Genomic DNA, 21098 nt, shown 5'->3' on the forward strand with positions numbered 1-21098 from the left:
TCTCTACTGGGTGTGAAATAGTATCTAATAAATATTAAATATTAACCTTATCCTTCCAACTCAAAAGGTAAGTTTGTCATTATCTTTATAACCTAATAGAAAATGACCAGACTTTTCAGTCTATTGATTAGGAAATAAGATATCTAAGACTTTTGGACTAAATGCTAGGTTATTTGAAGAGGTAAATACTTGTGATTAGCAGGGGAAAATGCTTACCTCTTCAAATTTTCTAACTCTCATTAGATTGTGAGTTCTGTGAGGGCAGGGACAATCTTATTTTTTTCTTTTTTTAATCTCCAGGACTTAGCACTTTTCTTGGCCTGTGGTAGTCACTAAATAAATGCCTTTATTTGTCATCTGAAATTTCAGTGACTTCCCTCATAGTCCTCACTTCTAGGCTCATGCCAGGTACACATAGTGAAAAGAGGGGAGGGTAAATTTCCTTTTGCACACTTCTAAACCCTTCTCTTTAAGTAGGTGGCTACCGGTATGCTTTGACAAGATAAAGGTGATTTCTTTCCACTTTTCTTATCTTTTGGAATTGTAGCTTTTTTTTTTTAATTGAATCATGGAATCACAGCTTAATCGATAGAAAGGACCTAATAATTTTATAGGTAAGTAAATTGAAACTAAGACAGCTAAAAAGATTCATCTGAGGTCATATATATAGCAAATATAGCAAAGTCAATATTTGGAACAGGTAAAACATTTAAATTCAACATGCTTTCCCTCTTCTAAATGTGTGAAAGACTTTAATTCATAAGCAGATCCATTTGTCTCAGCTTAGTTAAACTATCCATTGAACAAGACATCCCTAAACAGTGGATTTTGTGGAATAAACTCTTCTTCCCACAAGAGGGGACTGATGAGACAAAGAGACAGGAGAAACAACTTTTTCCTTTCACACAGAATTTGTCCTGTCATTAAATTCTATTCTCCTTCCTGCCATTTCTACTAAATAAACTTACTGTTCTTTAATGTATGAACTACATGCAGAGAATGACATTTATAATCATATGTTATATTTCTATATTCTGGAAATTCAAATAATACTATTTGGGGATAAAAAAATCTATTCTTGAATTAAATTTACCTGTCTAATTATAAGCCATAGATGTCCCCTCACAATTGCTGGATTCTCACCCTTCAAACTACATTTTGTTTGCCAGTTTGTATCAAGCTAATTGCCTGATAAGTCAGATTTTGCCCAGCAATGTGTGTTGGCTGTAAATTTTTCTTATCACCCTGCCAAGAGAAACTGAAAAATAGGACTCCAGAATCTGCCTTAGGGAAGGCTTTTAACCCCCTCTCCACATTTCAGTTGCAGGAATAAAATGATTCTGCAGCTCAAAGTCAATTAAGATGAGATAGCTGACAAACTGTCAGCTTTGATGGCATTTATCAGCCAATAAAATCCAAATGTAGAATCCTGATAAAAAAAATTTCCAGGCTCAGGTATTTTATTAGTTCTGTCCTGTCTGAACCAGCATGGGAGAACAGTGCTGGGATTGAGCCCAACTAGTAGTCACTGAGTCTATCCACAGGAATAATGAATATCACTACTACAAACCTTTGAATTCTAGAGCAGAAAGGAAAAAGGGTCTAATGTGTATTTATTTACTTAAAGACTCAAAGTAGCCTTATACTTTGTTATACTATACAAGGATATGATATATGTGTGTGTGTGTATATATATATATGGTGTTTGTATGTATGTATGCATACACATGCACATGTAGGTAATACATGTATACATATATGTGTATATAGACATGTGTGTCTGTATACTCTATATGAGGATATTTATATTTTAAGTATCTAAGATACTATAGAAGGAACCTTATGCCATATAACGAACTCAAAGTTTCAGTAAATTTTGCTGGAGATAGAGAGCCTGGCAGAAGGAACAGGGTGATTTGCCCAAAACAGAGAATACCAAAGCAAATTCTCAACCAAGGCAAGATCCTTTGGCTACAAATCCAGTTTTTTTTTTACTTCTACACTGTGCTTCCTCTAGAATATATCATATCTTGACATCCATGGCTAGACTAAGGACCAAAAAGGTTGGCCATTTTCTGCAATCGTATAGTTTTATTGTATTTTGGATTATAAATGTTTGTTTTGAATATTTTTGGATGTCAGCTTTTCTGTTCTGTTGAAGGCAGGAACTGGACATTCAGGGCAGGAACTGAATCAAATTGAACTCAGTATCCTCCTCAAGTTTTAACAAATATTTTTGCAACTGAACTGAATTAGTGAAACTCACATATCTTTGCTTTAATTATAAAGCCTGAAAATAATAACAGTAATCGACATATAGAAAGAGCTTCAAAGTATATCAAATATCTTATGCCTCATCTGACTTGAATCAGATGCACTGGAGCATAAGTATTAAATAATAAACTTTTTTATTTTTGTAAAATTGATAAAATTTAACACTTAGTCCAGTTATTTTCAGTACAACTGACCAGAGCATTGGATAATTAGCAAAGTGTCTAAAGCTTACAATTTTAGCACTAAAGGGAATGCTAGGGATAATCTAGGCTAAAATAAAATCAACCTAGTTAATCTTACAATTGAGGAAACTAAGGCCTTGAAAGGAAGGTAACTTGCCCAATTTTCAAAAATTAATAGTAATGCTTTAGAGAAAACTTCAAGAATTATAGAGTCATAACCTTTTAGAACTAGAAACATGTTTGAGACTGAGCTATCTTGAACTTAGTTAAATTGTACTCATTTCCCTTCCTTAATGATTTCTCCCTTAAACTTTCACAATGAATAGCCAGAATCCTGGAAAGAGTACATCAAAGTGTCCCAGGGCACCAGAATTAGGAGATTTCCTGACCAGTTTTGCCACTCATGCTCTCTGTGACCTTGGGCAAGGTGGTTAATCTTCTTTGAATTGAATAGATCATTTTAACACTATTAAATTTGACTAGAAGCTTGCTTTAAATCTTGAAAATTGTGTGTGTGTGTGTGTGTGTGTGTGTGTGTGTGTGTGTGTGTGTATGTGTGTGTGTAGGGAAAAAGGTAGGAAGGAAAAATATTATAGACAGTTTGGGGAGGAGACAGATAAGTATAGCAACTTTTCCAAGTATTGGAAAATTGTATCTAGAGGGGTGATTTCAAGGTCGAGAGAGTTCTTGGTTAGGAGGTGAGATGCAGGAAGAAGCAGGTGACAAACGTTGCCATTGTGACTGTGGTGAGACATGAGATGACAAGGGAAAACAGGAGCAAGAGGTACTACTGTTTGATGCCTGAGTCATCTCTCCTAGCAGGAGCACTTCCTACCTGTCAATGACAAGAGGATGGTTTTGGGTAGGACGGGTTGCCTCTGGTTTTAATTCTTACTCTCTCCTGCTACATTTCTTTTTCATTTGTTCCTTGCTTTATTGCAAAATTTCTTGTTCTTTAAAATATCAAAATAAATGGAAAAAGTAAATAGAGAAATTGTAGTTATGGCTTGGGTTTCATAATTCATGTTTTATCTTCTCCTTTCTCCCTCTTAAAGTATGGCATTATGCCGGGTAAGATTATTTTATTTACATTTTCCAAATAAGTAAAAGAGATTTAATTGCAAATTAAATCTAGAATTAGAACGACATATAAATAGCATTTTCAATGTTGTCTTTTATGCTTTCCAAACATTACCAGAGCTCAGTGTTTGTGTTTGCATACATCTTAAATTTCTCTTATGAATTCAGCAACCAGAAATGGTGGCAGGCAGGTCAGACAGGGCTGGCGGCAAAATTCCCCATTTATCCATGTAACAAACACAGCTGGGTCACCTTCCCCATGCTGTTTAGACTTAATGGAACAACCCCCAAGGGGAGAAAGAGATTTGATTTGATTCTAGGTTCTTTTAACCTCTCCACCTGGCAAGTAAGGTGGCAATCCTAACCTGGAGTTTAATGATTGAAAGTCCTTATTTACAAGGAAATTCAGCCAAATATAAAGTAGTCAGTCACTGGAAAAGGTCCTTCCCTTTTCCTTGTCCCAATTCTTGTCAAATTGAACCCCAGCCTGAATGAAATTTAGCATTTAAAACTATGCTAAATACCAGCATCAGACTACAGGTGACCTTTTTTATCTTTCAGCAGAGAATTGAGGTCCTTAAACTAGGGTTCCATTGACTTAAAAAATGACAAAAAATAATTAAATATATTTCATTAAAAGTAGTTTCCTGCAAAAACATAAATCTTATGAGCTCACATATATTGTATTTAAACATATATTTTTATATTATTTAAGAGTATTTTTCTGAAATGAGGTCCCTAGTGTTTATTAGACTGCCTTGATGCACACAGAGTTTAAGGAACTATGAAATAGAGAATTAGTCATTTCTGTAGTAAATATTTGTGTTTTTTAACAGGAATTATGTTTAGGTTAAACATAAAATTTGAGGATTTATACTCAAATAATAAACAACTTGTGTAAAGCCTATATACTATTCAGTTAGTAATGAATTATATACTTTATTGTTATACTTCTTCTACCATACACTCTCCAAACAAAAGTGGTCATCTCATTGTTCCTTAAAATGATATCTCCTGTTTCTATATCTTTGTGAAGATGATCACCGAAGCCTAAAACTCATCTCTCCTCAACCTTTTCCTCCTAGAATGCGTATCATGAATTAGTTAAAACACAGGCTTCCTATATGAGATCTTCCATGATACCTTCAACAAATGTAATCTTTCCACAAAACTCCTTGTATTTATTTTGGTAATACTTATATGCATATGTAATATACTCATTGTTTCTTTGTATATAATACAGTACAAGCTTCTTGAGGGCAGAGAAAGTTTCTTTTTTTTTTTATCCTCAGAACCTAGTAAAATTTCTGACACCTAATAGGATCGGGATCTTAAATGGTTGTTCATTAATGGATTATCACAAATCATGTGTTTAATTTTTATCTTGTCCAAATATCTAAGATGTTTTATATTTTTTTATTCCTGAGTCATGTCATATTGCAAATCCAGGAATAGCTTTATAGTGCTTTAGTGCCTTTCACACAATAGGTACTAATTTAATTTTGTTGCTTTGAATTCATGGATTTTTTGTCGGGTTGGGGGTCAGAGGAAAATATTTCTGTCTTGAAGAAAACCTAGACAGTTATTGAAAAAAACATTCCATTTCTCTTGACAATGCCTTTTGTAATAGATTTCATTCAATGGAACAATAACTACAGAATCTCATTTCATAGATTTCAAAGTCAGCATTGTAGAAGTTGGATAATTAAAAAAATTATTTTGTTTTTTAAAGTATCTCTCATAATTCTCTTATTATTATTATGTATTCAATACTTATGGAGAAAACCTATGAAAATAAGTATTCTTTATAATGCCTAATAACTAAGGGTTTTAATTTATTTGTTTTTATTTTTGTTATATATCTGTCATTTTATTGGTGCAGAAAACTCTCTCCACAGAATCAGATGACAATTCTGTAATTAAGTTGTAGAGAGTTCCCTAGAGCATACAAAGGTTAAGGGACTTGCCTTATTTATGGAGCTAGTATATGTCAGTATATGACTTGATCTTTCTGACTGAAACCAGTTTGCTATCTACTATGATATATTACTTCATCTAACATATACCCTTGTTCAGAAGATTTTAATTTGATTGAATTGAATGGATTTATGGAAATAACCCATGGAGATTTAATTTTGATTTTCTCTCTGTCAGCTCTAATTCTGTTTTTTTTTTCCTCAAGACTTGCCAAAAAGGTTTTCTCTTATGAATGTGCATATGCACGTGTGTGTCTATTTGTGTGCATGTGCATGGATATATGTATGCTCAAAATGTGGCACAGAATCACTAATTCATATGTGCCAAGTTAGAATTCAGAATTATACAAGTCACTTTTAATTAGGTACTTTGCAGGTAAACCTTCTAAAATAAGAGAGAAATAATTTGTTATATATAATCCTGAAACCCATTTTTGCCTGGATGGCTTTGATATTGATTGTGCCCATTTATGCCATATCAAGATAAATACCTCAGCAATAAATATTTGTCAACATGAAGAAAAATCACTTTTAAAGTTGATACTGTATTCTTTCTAAATATCATATTTATGCCAAAAGTGTAAATGAAAACAAATTTTAAAATATTGCTAAGAGAAAGCTTTAAAATATACCTCTTTGCCAGTCTATTTTTAATTAATTTAAAATGAGTGGATTTTAAAAGGCCTAATTTTAATGAAAAGAAACATTTGGACTGTGATTTTATTTTACTAACTCTACACTCTCATTTAGCACAAAGTACAATGTTATTTTTGTAACAGTTTTGTTTACAGTATGTAAAACCTTGTAGAAAATTTTAAGTATTTTACTAACTTTTTACTCATTTAACACAAAGTACAATAATATCGGTTATGAAATAATATATTAAGTATTTAATGTTTTCTTTACTTTTTAAAGCTGAAAACATACTGGTTATAATACAGATGAAAGAAAGAGAGGGCTATAGAAGTACCAGTGAAAAATATATGTTTAGGTTTTTTCTCCATAACTCCAAAATATCTTGGTGAAAGAGAGAAAATGCATCTAGCAGGTTATGTGCATGTTTTTGAAGACTGCTTTGGTGTTGTGTGAGCAGAGCAGAGAGACTGATATTCAACAATGTAAAGATCAAACCTATTTATATACTTAAACATATTATTTCTTCTTTCAGTCAATGTTTGGTTGTATGGATTTTAGGATTATTGTAGGAATGCCATTTGGATAGTTTAGAGTTTAAGAAGTCTTTAACTATTTATGTACTATATACATAACTATGTAATTTTATCACCATTTCCTAAATATTTGGGAAGCCAAATTTTAAAAATCATTAGTTAGTTCATACCTACTATTTTAATGTAGATATAAAGATACATTAAGACAAAGGAGCAATGCAAAGAAAATAAATGGCAATATATCCTACTTCTTCCTAAATAGGGGTAAATTGGGTAAGTTGATCTCTTGCTTCCTTTCCTGATCTTTATTGTAAGTTCTTACTTCATTGCATTGTTAATTATCAGCATAAACCTTATTTGGTGCTCAAATCCTAAACAGAGTACCTGAGACAAACAAGGCCTGATGGAGTGCACTGAATTATTGATGAATATCGTGGCATCAGTCAGGTTATTTTCTAAATGATTTGATTAGGTGAATGTTGAAGATTTTCAAAGAACACAATTCTTCATCGAAGATCTGCTTATGGTAGACTATACATGTGTATTTTATAAGGTCTAGTCTAAAGGACTCTGACATGCATCTGATTTAAAATATGCGAATTAGTAATAATCAGCTAAACTTTGTAAAAACATCATTCATGTTCTTAAAAATTTCAAACACTTACCTAATTTGTTTCTTAAAAATAGCATCACCTAATTAAGTACTGCTGTCTCTAAAATTATCATGCCATCATTATTAGCTTATTTATTGTATACTATCTACATTTAGCAATTGGCTCAGACCTTATTCTGCCTAGGGAATATTGTTTCTTCTTTTGAAAAAAAATCCTCTGTTACTCTGTTGCTTAAAACTGTCTTTGACTCAAGGTCCTCTGACACCAATGACTCAATTTACTCCCTAGGAAGCATTTGGAAACAGGTGGTCACCCAGCTGTAGCAGTAACTATGCGACAATTAAACCATGTGCCAAACCAGTTTGATTTGTGGAGGAGACAGGAATTTGGAGTGTTCTCGATGTTGATTTAACTAACAGGTAAAAGGGAAAAGTAATAACTGACTGTCTTCCATTCATCCTCTTACACAGAAATGATGTCAGGTCTCATTCAGACCTTTAGGTTTTTGGTCCATTTATTAGAACAGCATCTTCCTGAAGGCCACAGCAGTTTTACAGAGGTAGCTGGACACTCAAGGTCACTCATATTTGGAACATTTCCCAAAATCTTGGGATAATGTTCATATGATCCCTTCTGAGACCACTGAGAAATCTGCCTTACATTTTAATGTGTAGGGAAACGTTTTGTACAAAACTTATCTTTTGGTTCTTGTTGATTCTAAGGTCAGTAAGTTCATATGTCAAATCTATTTATTATACGTATGGATTATATGTTGTATTTAATATATGTATATGTGTATAGAAAGATATAGATATAATCTAAGTGGTAAAGGTAGTGAAAGCAATGGATAACCAATAAGTGCTCAATATCCTATGGTGTTATCCACTTAGTGCCAAGAGACAAAGAAGGAAGCTCAAGTCCAAGCACAATGGAAGGGTCTTCTTTGGAAGATTTAATGAAAAAGTCTGTCCATAGGATGGACAATTTATAGATGGATTGTGATCTGCATTGCTGGATGAGGTAACCATACAGATAAGAACATTGTTCCATCAAAGTGTCAAGTGAGTGCCAGATTTAATTCAAATAAGCATGTGGCCATTTATTATGTTAAGAATATGGGATTCATGCAGTAAATGGTCATTTTTTTTAAACCCTTACCTTCCGTCTTGGAGTCAATACTGGGTATTGGCTCCAAGGCAGAAGAGTGGTAAGGGTAGGCAATGGGGGTCAAGTGACTTGCCCAGGGTCACACAGGTAAATGGTCATTTTTACAGAAAGGTATACTGCATTAGAAACCAAAATTTCACGGCGTGGTTTCAGAATGACCCGGATGGATCTGGTTTCTGTTGCCTCTGGAGGAAGATGTTACTCGAGGTTTTCATTTATGTCATCTAGGAGTATTAAACATATAAGACATTGACTATCCCTAAATGTATCCCTGGTTTGACTGTTTTGACTGAGAAATTCAGTTGGTTAATCTGAGAGAAAAAAATCACTATTTAATTAGAGTCAGGACTGAAATGACATTTGCACAATAGAGACATGCATACATGTGCATACATAAGAGTAGTTCAACTATATGAGTGAAGGTTTATGTATGCATATATACATGTACATATAAATATATACATAATAAATATATGCTTCTACCTAATTCCCAAGCAGATTAAACATGGCCAATGGTTGTATGTAAACATCACTTAATGAAGATAAAAAGAACACAAATTTAGCCAGAGTCTGAATTATGCTAAAAAAGTATATAATCCAGAATCTATTACCATTTGCAGTATGTTCCCAAGGTTCATGTTTTTTCTTTTGTATAGGACAAACCCATAACCAATTTCATTCTATTTTAGATGGTACTATTTTATATTTCCAAATTAATAACTGCTTTCTAAGCCTTTTTTGCTTTAAATTGAATGGATACTAAATTCAATGTCTCGAATGACTAAATTTCTCCTTCACTATCTCTGTCCCTTATTTATATTTCTTTATTATTTTTTTTACCCAGAAGCACTCTGGTATTGCATAATTTCTAAGTTCAAATAAAAATCTTTACTTTTTGTCCTAGAATCAAATCTAAGACAATCAGGCAAGAATTAGGCAGACTAGGTTAAGTGATTTGCCCAGGTTCACATGGCTAGGAAGTGTCTGAAGCCAAATTTGAACCCAGCTCCTTCTGACTCCTGGCCTGGTGCTCTCTCTGTTATGACACCAGGCTGCCTCAATTTTTTATATTTCTTGACTACATGATGTGAATTTGTTTTATAATTCCGCTGACTACTTATATCCTTAATTATCAATTTTGAATTCATCTATTTTACTCAAATAAAGAAAATATTTAACTATCTAAAGTAGTATTGTTAATTGTTAAAAGGTAAGTACCTTTTCATTTCTGAATTTCTAAGGATATCTTAACTGTTCTAGCAATGGGCTAGAGCAGTGATAGGTAAACTATGGCCTGCAGGCCAGATGTGGCCCCCTGAAATGTTCTATCCAGCCGCAAGACATTATTCCTAATATGACGAATACAATGAGTAGGATACAATACAATGAAATTTTGAAAGAATTGCCTTAGAAACAGACTGACAGATGAGCATTTCCTTTCCTTTGGCCCCCTCTTTAAAAAGTTTGCCCATCACTGGGCTAGAGAAATACAAGTGAATGCCAAAGAATTCATTTCAATAGTACTTTGAGAGACAATGTGGCAAAATGTATAGAGCCAGACTTAAGAGTCAGCAAAATCTGGGTCCAAGTAAATCAACTAACCTAGCAGTGCCCCAGACAACATTCTCTGAATATAAGAAATCGAGTGACAGTCTTTTTGTTCAGTTTCCCATTCCAATGAAATTAGAAAGTGTGATTCAAAAAAAATGTACTGTTCATATGCACAAATCTATAGTGAATGTTGATTGAATCACACTGGGAAAAGCTCAGGGTGCCATGAAAAAAAGTGTTTGTTTTCTAATGAAGAAGAATTGAGAAGTAGAAATATGAAAAACAATCCAGTGTTAATTGGGGTGGGAGAAGTGGGAGAAAGAAAAAGAACTCTTTCTCACACCATGAGCTATTCCTTAATTTATTATAATTAATTGTATAATTATATAGTTATATAATATAATTATAATTAATAAGGTATTCCTTAATTTCCATTTCAGATGGCAAAGGCCATGTCTTTCATCTTTCTTCTATATCAGTATTGGACTGAGTCAACAAGGGCGGTGGTGAAATCAAAGGGGGAGCAGTACGTTTTCAATGGAAATCTCCCTTTCATGCTCCATTCATCTCTTCTGTCAGGTCCTTGTTGCCTTCTTTATGTCTAAAGCTACATAAACGAACTAGAAGTACCATATAAGTTGGCCAGCTAATTGCTTGAGCCACATTTTCACCATACTCTGCAATTTTTAGGTTTAGCCAAATCCATTTACTTCTGGCTGAATCGGAAGGGAGTAGAATTTGAACTAGTATGTCTGAAGTATAGAGTATTTTTTAAATGTAATTTTTAGCCTTTTCAAATATTCTAGGCTATTAGATGTATTCTAGGTCTTTTAGAGGAAACTAGTTTCAATTTATAGATAAGAATGATTTCCAATTAACAGAACAATTGTACAAATCTACCTTGGGAGTATACTTGAAAAGTTCCTTCTCTTAAGTAATTTAAATATCCCCCCAGGAACTTTGTTTACACAATTAATTTACTTAGTCATCCTTTTATTCATAAATGGTTATATAATTCAGCTCAGGACTGTCTAGAGGATCAAAAATCTAAATTAGTTAAGACTGAATTAATGAGATATCATTTTAATGGGAAAAAGGTCTAAAGTTCTAGTAATAAGCTGAACAAATGAATGTGTTTAGGTATGATAGGCAGAGAACTCAATGTACTTTTCTGTCACGTGTTAAGGCTCATCAAGATCATGAACTTGCAAAATGCTAATCCTATTATTTCTCTAAAACACTCAGTGCAAAATTGCTCCCCATCTTAATTTTGAGAGCATTAACATTTTAGAACAATGCAAATATCTTCAACTGCTGAGTTAGGACTTCAGAATACATTGGCAGTTTTCAATAAACTCAGAGGTAATAATATTGAGAGCAATGCAACTTTACACTCCTTGCCAATATCCTCCTTAATGAAAAACTTCAAAGAATTTTTACTGGAAATAAAATTTTGATTTCAAAGTCAATGATTATAGATTTTAAAGATTTCTGAGGATCTTGACCCTTCATCCCATCATTCATCTTCTCCTTCAACATTTTAAACAAAGAAAATGACCCTAGAATAAAACAACCCGACTGAGTGGAAAGGTTACTCAGAAAAGAGTGGTTCTTCCCTTCTTTTGTGTGCCTCTTCTCGTAAACTTCTTATGATAATATCTATAAACCTTTCCTTTCCTTATTCTTTACCCAACTTTCAACAATGTAAGTGAACAAGGATAGATCCTTTTAAAATGTGGCTACCATTATTTGGAACTTTATAATAATTTAGGTGTGGGCTAGACTGAGTCCGTTAATGGTTAGATGTAAAGAGTTCAATAAATAAAGTAGAAATATAAACAAGATTTGGAAAGAGAGGTTAACTTGTTCATTAAGATAAACTGATTTAAAATGGTGGAGGTAACCAATGATAAAATAACACGTGCACATATATACAAAGATTAGCACGTAAGATATTAAATTCAATTGAATGTTTGTACCTCCATTTCCACTCAAGCCAGGAAGGAGGATGAAGTGGAAAGAGCATCACCCTACAGCCTTTCATACAGAGGTATCTCAGAGCCCATCAGGAGTCCATAATAAGCAGCCTTTCCTTTTGGAAAACCACCATTCTTTTTGGCAGGAGTGAGGTTACATATAGCTACTAAGTGAAAGGGATTGGGGCTAGGTTTTAGGGTGATAAAGGCAAAAATTAGTTAGCCCCTGAGCTCAAGGAGTTTACTTTTTAGTGTAGAAATATAGCTAATCTTCAAGTAAAAATAAAAAGTTTTGATGGTGGAAGAAGCAATGATTAATGAGGGTAGGTAAGAGTGAGGACCAGGAAAAGCTTACTGTCAGAGTATTATCCAAGCTGAGTGCTGAAGCAGCTAAGCACTCTAATAGGGGAAGATGAGGAAACGCGTTCTAGGCTTGGAAATTGCCTATGCAAAGGCATAGAGATAGGAGGAAAAATATTCAAGGCAGAACTAATACATGAGTACATGAGAGTTAGTAAGGTTAAGTAGAAGGAGGGGAAAAAAGTAGTGTCAGATTTTTAAGGACTTTAAAGGCCAAAATAGGTTCTATTTTCTCTTAGCAATAATAGGGAGCCAGGGAAGCCATGTAGAAAGGGGGGAAGAACACATTTTTTGGTGCTTTAGAAATATCAATTTCTCAGTTGTTTGTAGGTTGTATTAGAGCAGCATTAGCTAAGTATTGGCACAGGTGCTGAGTGGGTACTGGGGAAGCTGCTCAGTTCCCTCTCTTGGCAGTGCCAGAGGACATTTTTTGCATGCCTCACCCTTCTGTCCAGCCACCCAGGGCAAGCACTTCCTCCACTCTCTAGATCAGTGGTTCCCAAACTTTTTTGGCCTACCACCCCCTTTCCAGAAAAATATTACTTAGCCCCTTGGAAATTAATTTTTTAAAAATTTTAATAGCAATTAATAGGAAAGATAAATTCACTGTGGCCATCACTGCCTTCCTGGATCTCTGCAGCACTCACCAGGGGGCAGTAGTGCCCACTTTGGGAATCACTGCTCTAGGGTAATGGGGTGTGTGGGGGGGTCACAGGTGGCTTGAAGTTGTAGTTTGGGCACGTGAACTTGAAAACCTTCACCAATGCTGGATCAGAGCATGGGTTCTTAACTTAAGCTCTGTAGAAAGATTTCAGGAAGATCATGAATTTTGATGATAAAAATGCATATTTCAATTTAGATTCCTTCATAGTTCTATATATTTTATATATGAAAAATATTATTTTGAGAGAAGACTTCAGCTGACTCAAAAAGGTTCCATGACATAGGAAAGATAAATAATTCCTGGATTAAAGAGAGAAGAGATGGGGGCATTGAAGAATAATTGGAAGGTAATTGAATAGTCTATGTGAGAGTTGATGAGGACTTATACACTAGTAGCTCAGTGAATGGGGAGAAGGGGACTCATAATAGAAGTCATCATCATAAAAGTAATAAGAATTAGAGCAGCTAAGCAGTTCAGCAGATAGAGAGCTAGGCCTGGAGATGGGTGTTCCTGTGTTCGAATGTGATCTCAGACACTTTCTAGCTATGTGATCCTCAGCAAGTCGCTTTACCCCAGTTGTCTAGTCCTTACTGCTCTTTTGCTTTGGAAGTGATATTTAATATCTACTCTAAGATGGAAGGTATGGGTTAAAAAGAGAATTAATAAGGGTTGATTAGATATATATGAAAGGGAAAGGAGAGTTAATAAGAATGTTGATGTTTGAACTCAAGGTAGTTCAAGAATGGAAGAATGAGGGTACCCTCAATAGAAATAAAGTCTGGAGGTTGAAGGGGGAATATAATGACTTTCAAGGGGACATGTTAAGTTCATGGTCTTTTAGAGAATGCATATCTATGTATGTCTGCTTAATATTTGGTATTTTGGGACTAAAATGTTGGAGGCTTGAGTAAAGAAAAGAATTAATGACAATAATAGTTGCAAGAAGTATGGCAGGAAATTAAAGAGAGAAGGGTAAAACATTGGCTTGTAGTTGTGAGGGACCAGATGGAAGGGATTTGTCTAGTTTTTGTCCACGTCTATGATTTGAAAGCTGTGGGTAGATGTTGGTTTTGAAACTCATCAGTAAACGGTCTGTGAATGACCATTGTACAGAATTCCCTTGGCCACTGAGACATAAAATTATTTACTCATAGTCATACCACTAATATAGGTGCGAAATGAAACTTTTACTCAAATTGCTCTGATTTCAAGTGACTATTCCTCTATCTGCTGCACCAAATTAAGATTTTGTAACATGAGTCTGTAGGCACTCACTCATTTGGCAGGGTTATGGGGACTTTTTTTACTCTAGTTGCATTTAGCTAGAAGCCAATAGGTGGCAGAAAAGACAGATGGGAAGGATAGCTTCTGACTAAAGTTTGGTGAAGAGGGAAGAACAATAGGGCAATAGAAGGGTGAGATGTTCAGGGGATGGAGTATAAAGTATGCTTATACTGATTTACAATTGAAGGGAAGAAAGTGAAGAAAGAGAGAGAATACACCAAGGAAGGGGAGGTCAGCTTGAGAATAAAGAATAGGTTTCCTAGCAATAAGGAAGAAGGACAGATGGAAGATTTGGGAGGTAGCATAGTTGGGGGATATAGTGAGATCTTTGGCATGAGTCTCCTAATGAGTGACTGAGGGAGAGTAAAGAGAAATCATGAAAACTGAGGAGGTTAATTAAAAAAGGTAGGAGAACAGCTAGCAAAATATCTTAGATATTTCATTGTTTCTGTTCATGCAATCATGTAAACTTGAGTAAACAAACAAAACCACTCTGAGTTTCTATTTATCCTTTTTTTTAATGTATATACTTGTGTAATTTTGTATGTAAATAAGAAAAATATCAGTAAATTTCCTTTTATAAAAAATCCTTAAATGCCTTAAATGTCACACTTTTGATGAACTGGCCTTCCCCTAATTTAGTTTCCATTACTTAAAATTTATTGGTCTTATTCATTTACCTGGAACACACCAATCTCCTCCATCTAAGACAGCCTGTTGCTGTTCTCTCCATGCCCTCCACCACCATTTTATTTCTATTACCTTTCTACCCTTCAGGTCAAGATTCCTTTTAAGTTTCTTTTGGGGTTCTCTTTCTTATGCATTTTTGGCTCAGACAACTGGTTCAATTTTTCATATTCACATTATGTTTTTTTAGGTGATAGACTATACATCACCTTGCTACAGTAGATATGTGTATTCCTCCTTAAATATCCCATGGTTCTTCTTCCCCTTTCAAATGAGAGGTCTTTTTTTTTTAGTATTTCACTGAAAAAAATTGAGGCCATTTCTCAAGAGTTCTCTTTTCTCCCTTCCTCCTCATCTCACATGCCTGATACTTTCTTCTACTGTCTACTCACATGAAGATATAACAATTGTCCCCTACCCATCCCATCTTCCCCAGTAATTTACTTTCTCATTATTTTTTAATCTTCCCCAGTCTCTTGATTATTGGCCTGCTGCCTACACAAATGCCCAGGTTTTTCCAATTCTGGAGAAGCCCTCCATCTCTACAGTTATCCAAACCTATATCCTTCTACCTCCTTTGTCTAACTTCCCAAATATCTTATCCTTTTTAATGGCTAACCACCTCAAGAAGTTTATCTACAATTGATGTCTCCACTTTTATGTTTGCTTTCTTCTTAACTTCAGGTAGACTAGCTTCTGATCACATCCTCCTGAAACTGAGCTCCCAAGAGTTACTCTTAATTGTCAAATAAAATGTCCTTTTCTTAATCTTCAGCCTTCTTGGTCTCTTTGCAACTATTGACACTATCAATCACCCTCCTATAATTGATTTTATTCTCTTTTCTTAAAGTTTTCATGAATTACTTAACCAGTTCTCCTCCTGTCTGATGATTCTTCTCTGTCTCCTTTGCTGGATCTTCATAAAGTTCATGCTTGCTAACTGTGGATATCCCACAGGGATTTGTCCTGGGCCCTCTTCTCTTCCCTCTCTGTATTATGTCACTTGATGATATAATTATCTCCAGTGGTTTCAATGTTAGTCTCCATGTGGATGATTCTTATGCTTCTTTCTCTCCTGACCTCCTGCCTCTCATCTTTAACTGCTAATTATCTCATTTCTCTCATTTATCTCATCATTCTCTCAATTATCTCATAAATATTTCTCCCATCATTTTACAGATGAGGAAACTGAGGCAAACAAGGTTAAGTAATTTGCCCAGGGTCACACAGCTAGACAGTTTCTGAGGCCATATCTGAACCCAGTAGCTCCCACCTCTAGACTTAGGTCTCAATTCATTAAGCCACCTAGCTACCCCTACAGTCTTTTCTTCATCCAGGAATGTTTTACCCTACTCATTTCTGCCTCCTGGATTCCTTGATTTGCCTCATGTTTTAGCTAAAATCTCCCTTATTCCTAGTGCTTTCACTTAGGGATTGCCTTTGCTTTATCCTGCATACATAGTGTTTGCACTTAGTTGTTTGGATGTTAACTACCTTATTAGAACATGACCTGCTCGAGGGCAGGAATGGTTTGTGCTTTTTTTGCTAGCCTCAGTTCACGATGCTTGATAGATAGCAGGTGTATAGTCAATGCTTGTTGAACTGATATGTGGAGAGAAAAAAATCATGACCCACATAAAGCTAATATTAGATTGGATGTATAGAAGGCAGTTAGAGAGACGCTCTTCTCAGAGACTAGCACTTGAACATTAGAGTCATACTGAGAATATTTTGTTGGTTTCATGTGAACAAATATTATTTTCCCTTTCATCTTCTTAAGCAGTCTGCTGACAATGCAGCGAGATTAAAGAAATCTAATATAGTTTAAATGCTGCTGGTTGACATTTCTCATCTTTTTTATTATTTTCTCATCTTTATTGAGATAAGAAAAGGGGGTAATAACTGATATCCAAGTTCTCTTTTCATCTGGTAATAAAATGATAATACATAGATTTTATTATCCACTTGAGCAATCCATCAAAGTACATTTTCCAGTAACATCATACAGCTTTCTTCACTACAGTCTAGCCCAAATCGAGAAGTTAAGCATTCATAGATTAAGATTCTTTCTCTTTTTCCATATTTGGGAGCAGTGTAATAAATATAAGCAATTGGAATATACTACTTGACCCTTTGTGAAATTATTCATGAACTTAATTTTAAGAGAATTAGCTTTTTGTGACAGTTTAAACATCGGCTAAATTACTAAAGTTTAGCTACTTTAAAAAAGTGTTGGACAATTTTTTAAAATTTGAGTTAGGCTGTATTTTGGGAAACTTGAAGTAGACAAAATGTGTCTTGATGATGAAAGAAAAAAACTGACACATACATGCTTATGATGTGTATATACAAATAACATACAAGGTTGTGCTGCAAACTGACTCTTGAAAGCAGATTGTTAAATTTTCAGTGTAAATATTTACTTCTCGGAAATTTGCAAACTCAAAATTCTGAGCTTGATTCATTTCGTTAGACTTTTGAAAGTGATGAAAGAAATTTTACTAAGGCAGATTTAATTTAAAAGTTTCTTGTGACTACATTTTTTTGAGAGCTAGTTGTTAAACATTTAATAGCACACTCCTCTATATATGGGTATATGTATATGTATTTATATTTATACGTTTAAAATATCTCTAAAAGCCAAATAAAGTTGGTAAATGAAGGGTAGTGAGAGAGTGAGAAAAATAAGAAAGATAGAGAGAAGGGAAATAGAGGAACAGGAGACACTAATGAATAGTTTATAATGATGGAGAAGTGGGGAACAAAAGTTAGAAAAAGAAAGAAAAGAAGACTCGGGATTGGCAAAGGAAGAAGAAAGAACAAGAAAGAAGGCAGATGTCAAAGGGAAAAAAAGACTTCTTAAGAGAAAGTCAGTTGAGGGGCACTGGTCAGAATTAGATAATTATATCCTAAAATGTTGGTGTGAAGCTTTTTTTTTTTTTGAATAATGGATCAGATCTTTGCTTGGCTATATGCTATGCAACAAAATTAGTATTCCTTACACTAATTTAAAGTAACACTAGATACTGGTTATTTTAATTTGATAGGAACAAACTAGATATTAATTTCTAATACATGTGTAAACTTCAAGGGATTAAAATACTAAAAGATTTAAGGGGAGAAACAGAGGAACTATAGATACTATTAGGATTAAAGGGGAGGGCTGGGATTAATATTATCCATGACCAAAATGAGGTACAAAGAGGTTATATAGGTATAAACTGTCTACTGTAATTTGAAGTCATAGCTCAAAGACCTATCACTCTTTTTGTTGTATTACTCTGCCTCCAAATTTGGAACTAATATCTTTAAGTAATAATGATAAACAATGTAGTAAACAATTCTTTGAGAGATGTTTTATGGGGATTAAGTTGTGGACATCACTTATCTGCTTTGTAATATCTTGACAGAATTCTGGCTAATCGAATAAAAATGACAGACTATTTGAATTTACTACTACTATTTTAGAATTTGTGTTACTACTACTAATTTAGAGTTTGTGTTAATTTATATACAACTTTGGCTAAGTTTTATTTTGGATTTCTTATGAGGGAAAGAAAACTAAGAAAATTAATGATGTCAGCAAGATTGCAAAGGAGATGTTTAAACTTTTTTTTAAGATCATGAATTTGTATAAATAACAAGTCAGGCCCCATTTACCTAAGATGATCCATGGGATAATTATTTATAATCCATAGCTTTCCACCCTTTGTTTATCATGGATTGGTATTATTGTGGTAATCTGAAAAAAATCACCTTTTTTGATTACAGGAGAATATTTTTTCCCCATTTAAACAACAAATGTCAAGTAAAATAAAAGGGTTCTATGTGAAACTGTGCTTCTCTATTATTTCTAACTTCCTTTTCCTTTTCAGTTACTAAATTTCTTATAATACATTTTTAATTGTTTTTGTTCCAAGTTCATATTATTTCCCCTTTTGATTGCTACAAATTATCATGGTTTCATAGTGTTTTTCCATGAATCCTTTGATAATCCAATTTTATCTTCTTGGTTATTCCAAGCCCTATCTGTGTTTAAAGAATTTTTAAAATAGGAAAGTTCTCTCATTTTCATTCAAATGTCAGAGCTATATTAAGAAGGTCCATGAGATTATTTGATCAGGAAAGGTTGTCTTTTTGAATACTTGATAAAAAGAAGATGAAAGGTGGAATTCCGACTGGGCATACCAGTATCCCCTTTATCTTTTTCATGTTCTCAGAACTATCATGACAAGGGGACTGGAGAGGACCAGTTATATAATCTTACTGGGATAAGTCAACTATCTAAGAAGATTGCAAGTTCCAGATGCCAGGCACATTAAACAATTACACATGATCTAAGTATGTAAAGATATTCAGTGTGTAATCTAAAATTTGCAATGCACACATTTTAACATTGACATATCATCTGTCCAACTATTAGTTGAGAGAATGCTTTAAAAAAAAAACCAACTCTTACCTTCTGTCTTAGAGTCAATATGCTGGATTGGTTCCAAGGCAGAAAAGTGGTAAGGACTAGGCAATGAGGGTCAAATGGCTTGTCCAGGGTCATACAGCTAAGAAATGTATGAGACCAGATTTGAGCCTACCTCCTTCCATCTTCAGGCCTGGCTCTCAATGTGCTGAGCCACCCAGCTGCCCCTGAATTTTTTTAAAGCCTTCTATCATCATAAGAAAATATAGGAAGGTCATCATACTACTTTGAAGTTCTTGACCATTATTATTTTTCTAGTCAGAATAAATGGTGGCAACTAAGTATCTGCCAAAAAGAAATATACCTTCACATTTAAATTAGCTCTTCCAGTAGGGGAAGTGACAATGAGATCTTTCTTCTTCATGATTCCTAATGGGTTCTGAAACTGCATTTGAACACCAGATACAGGGGTCATAGAAATCTCTGGCTGTCCAAAAAGCCCAGGTTGTGTGCCCAGATACTCCTCTCTCCTCTTCCTGCTTCCTCATCATCCCACTTTCCCCTAACATCATAAAAAGTTGGAAAGTAAAAATCATTTGAATTTTAGAGTTTTTTTTCCTTAAAATTTCCTTGATGAAGGCAGTTTCTAAATCCCATTAATGTGAGTTTCAGGTAAACAAAAAGCAACAAAAAGATTTCTATAGGAATGATGGATGAGGGGAGAATAGGAAATTTAATCATACGGGTTCATGTTAAAACTTGGCAGCTTAAATTTTAAATGTGATTTTGAATTTAAATTAGATTTAGAATCGGTTTTAATTATTTTTCTTGCTTTGATTTATTGTCCTTTATGATTTTTTACTTGCTTTGTTTTATGGCTAAGGGGATCTCAAAGGCCCTTTGATGATTTTTTTTTTTCTGAAAAGGAACAGCCATAAACCTATGATTCAATAAAGGTGTATCTACCTTCTGGGTTTCATAAAGTCAAGCATCTCTACAAACCTTTTTTTTTCCCAGGGACTGGTGAAAGACAAATCATTTTCTTTTGGATCAGAGAGAAAAACTACAAAATAACATGTTTCCTCTCAAAATCAGCATAAATATATAATGAATTTTGTACAAAAGGCAAATATGAATGATGAAATACTCAGAATTGGCAAAGATGAAATATCAGGAAAACAAAGAGAAAAAGAACCAGGTTTCATAAAGAGCCCAAATTAAATTTTTTGCACTAAAGAATGAGGAAAAGAATATTTAACAAAAGAAATAGATAATTTTACTTTTTGGACATGGATACCAAAAAGCATAGGTTTTTGTCTTTTATAGATCTTACAGAGAAGATAAATAATAAATAATAATAATAATAATAATAAATAATCTTAGTTTCATCAATGTTTCTAGTTCATTAGACAATTATTTCAAAATCAAAGCTATTACTTCTAAGATTTGTTGTGTTTATTCTAAATTAAAATAAATTATTTTATGTGAAGACAAAATGTCTAGAAAAGAACATTTTTTTTCTGGCATAAAGGGATTTGCTATAAATTCTGTGGAAATACAGAAAATCCTCATAATTTGTGGAAGGAAGTCATTTATAGAGAAAAGACACTTTATTAGAGTTGTCATAATCATGGGGAAAGCCTGGGAGCAAAACTACAGCTGTGAAGTTAAGCCTAGGACCTATTTTTTTTTCCTTTGCG

At 34.0% G+C, this 21098-nt stretch overlaps 1 protein-coding gene across 18 annotated transcripts in view; it reads right to left on the reverse strand.

Annotated features, from left to right (window-relative positions):
* NRXN1 (neurexin 1) overlaps positions 1-21098 on the reverse strand; it is a 1430528-nt gene that overhangs the window by 776816 nt on the left and 632614 nt on the right. The window lies entirely within an intron of this gene.

The sequence above is a fragment of the Gracilinanus agilis genome, chromosome 2 (assembly GCF_016433145.1).
Source record: "Gracilinanus agilis isolate LMUSP501 chromosome 2, AgileGrace, whole genome shotgun sequence".
In the NCBI taxonomy this organism is placed as follows: domain Eukaryota; kingdom Metazoa; phylum Chordata; class Mammalia; order Didelphimorphia; family Didelphidae; genus Gracilinanus; species Gracilinanus agilis.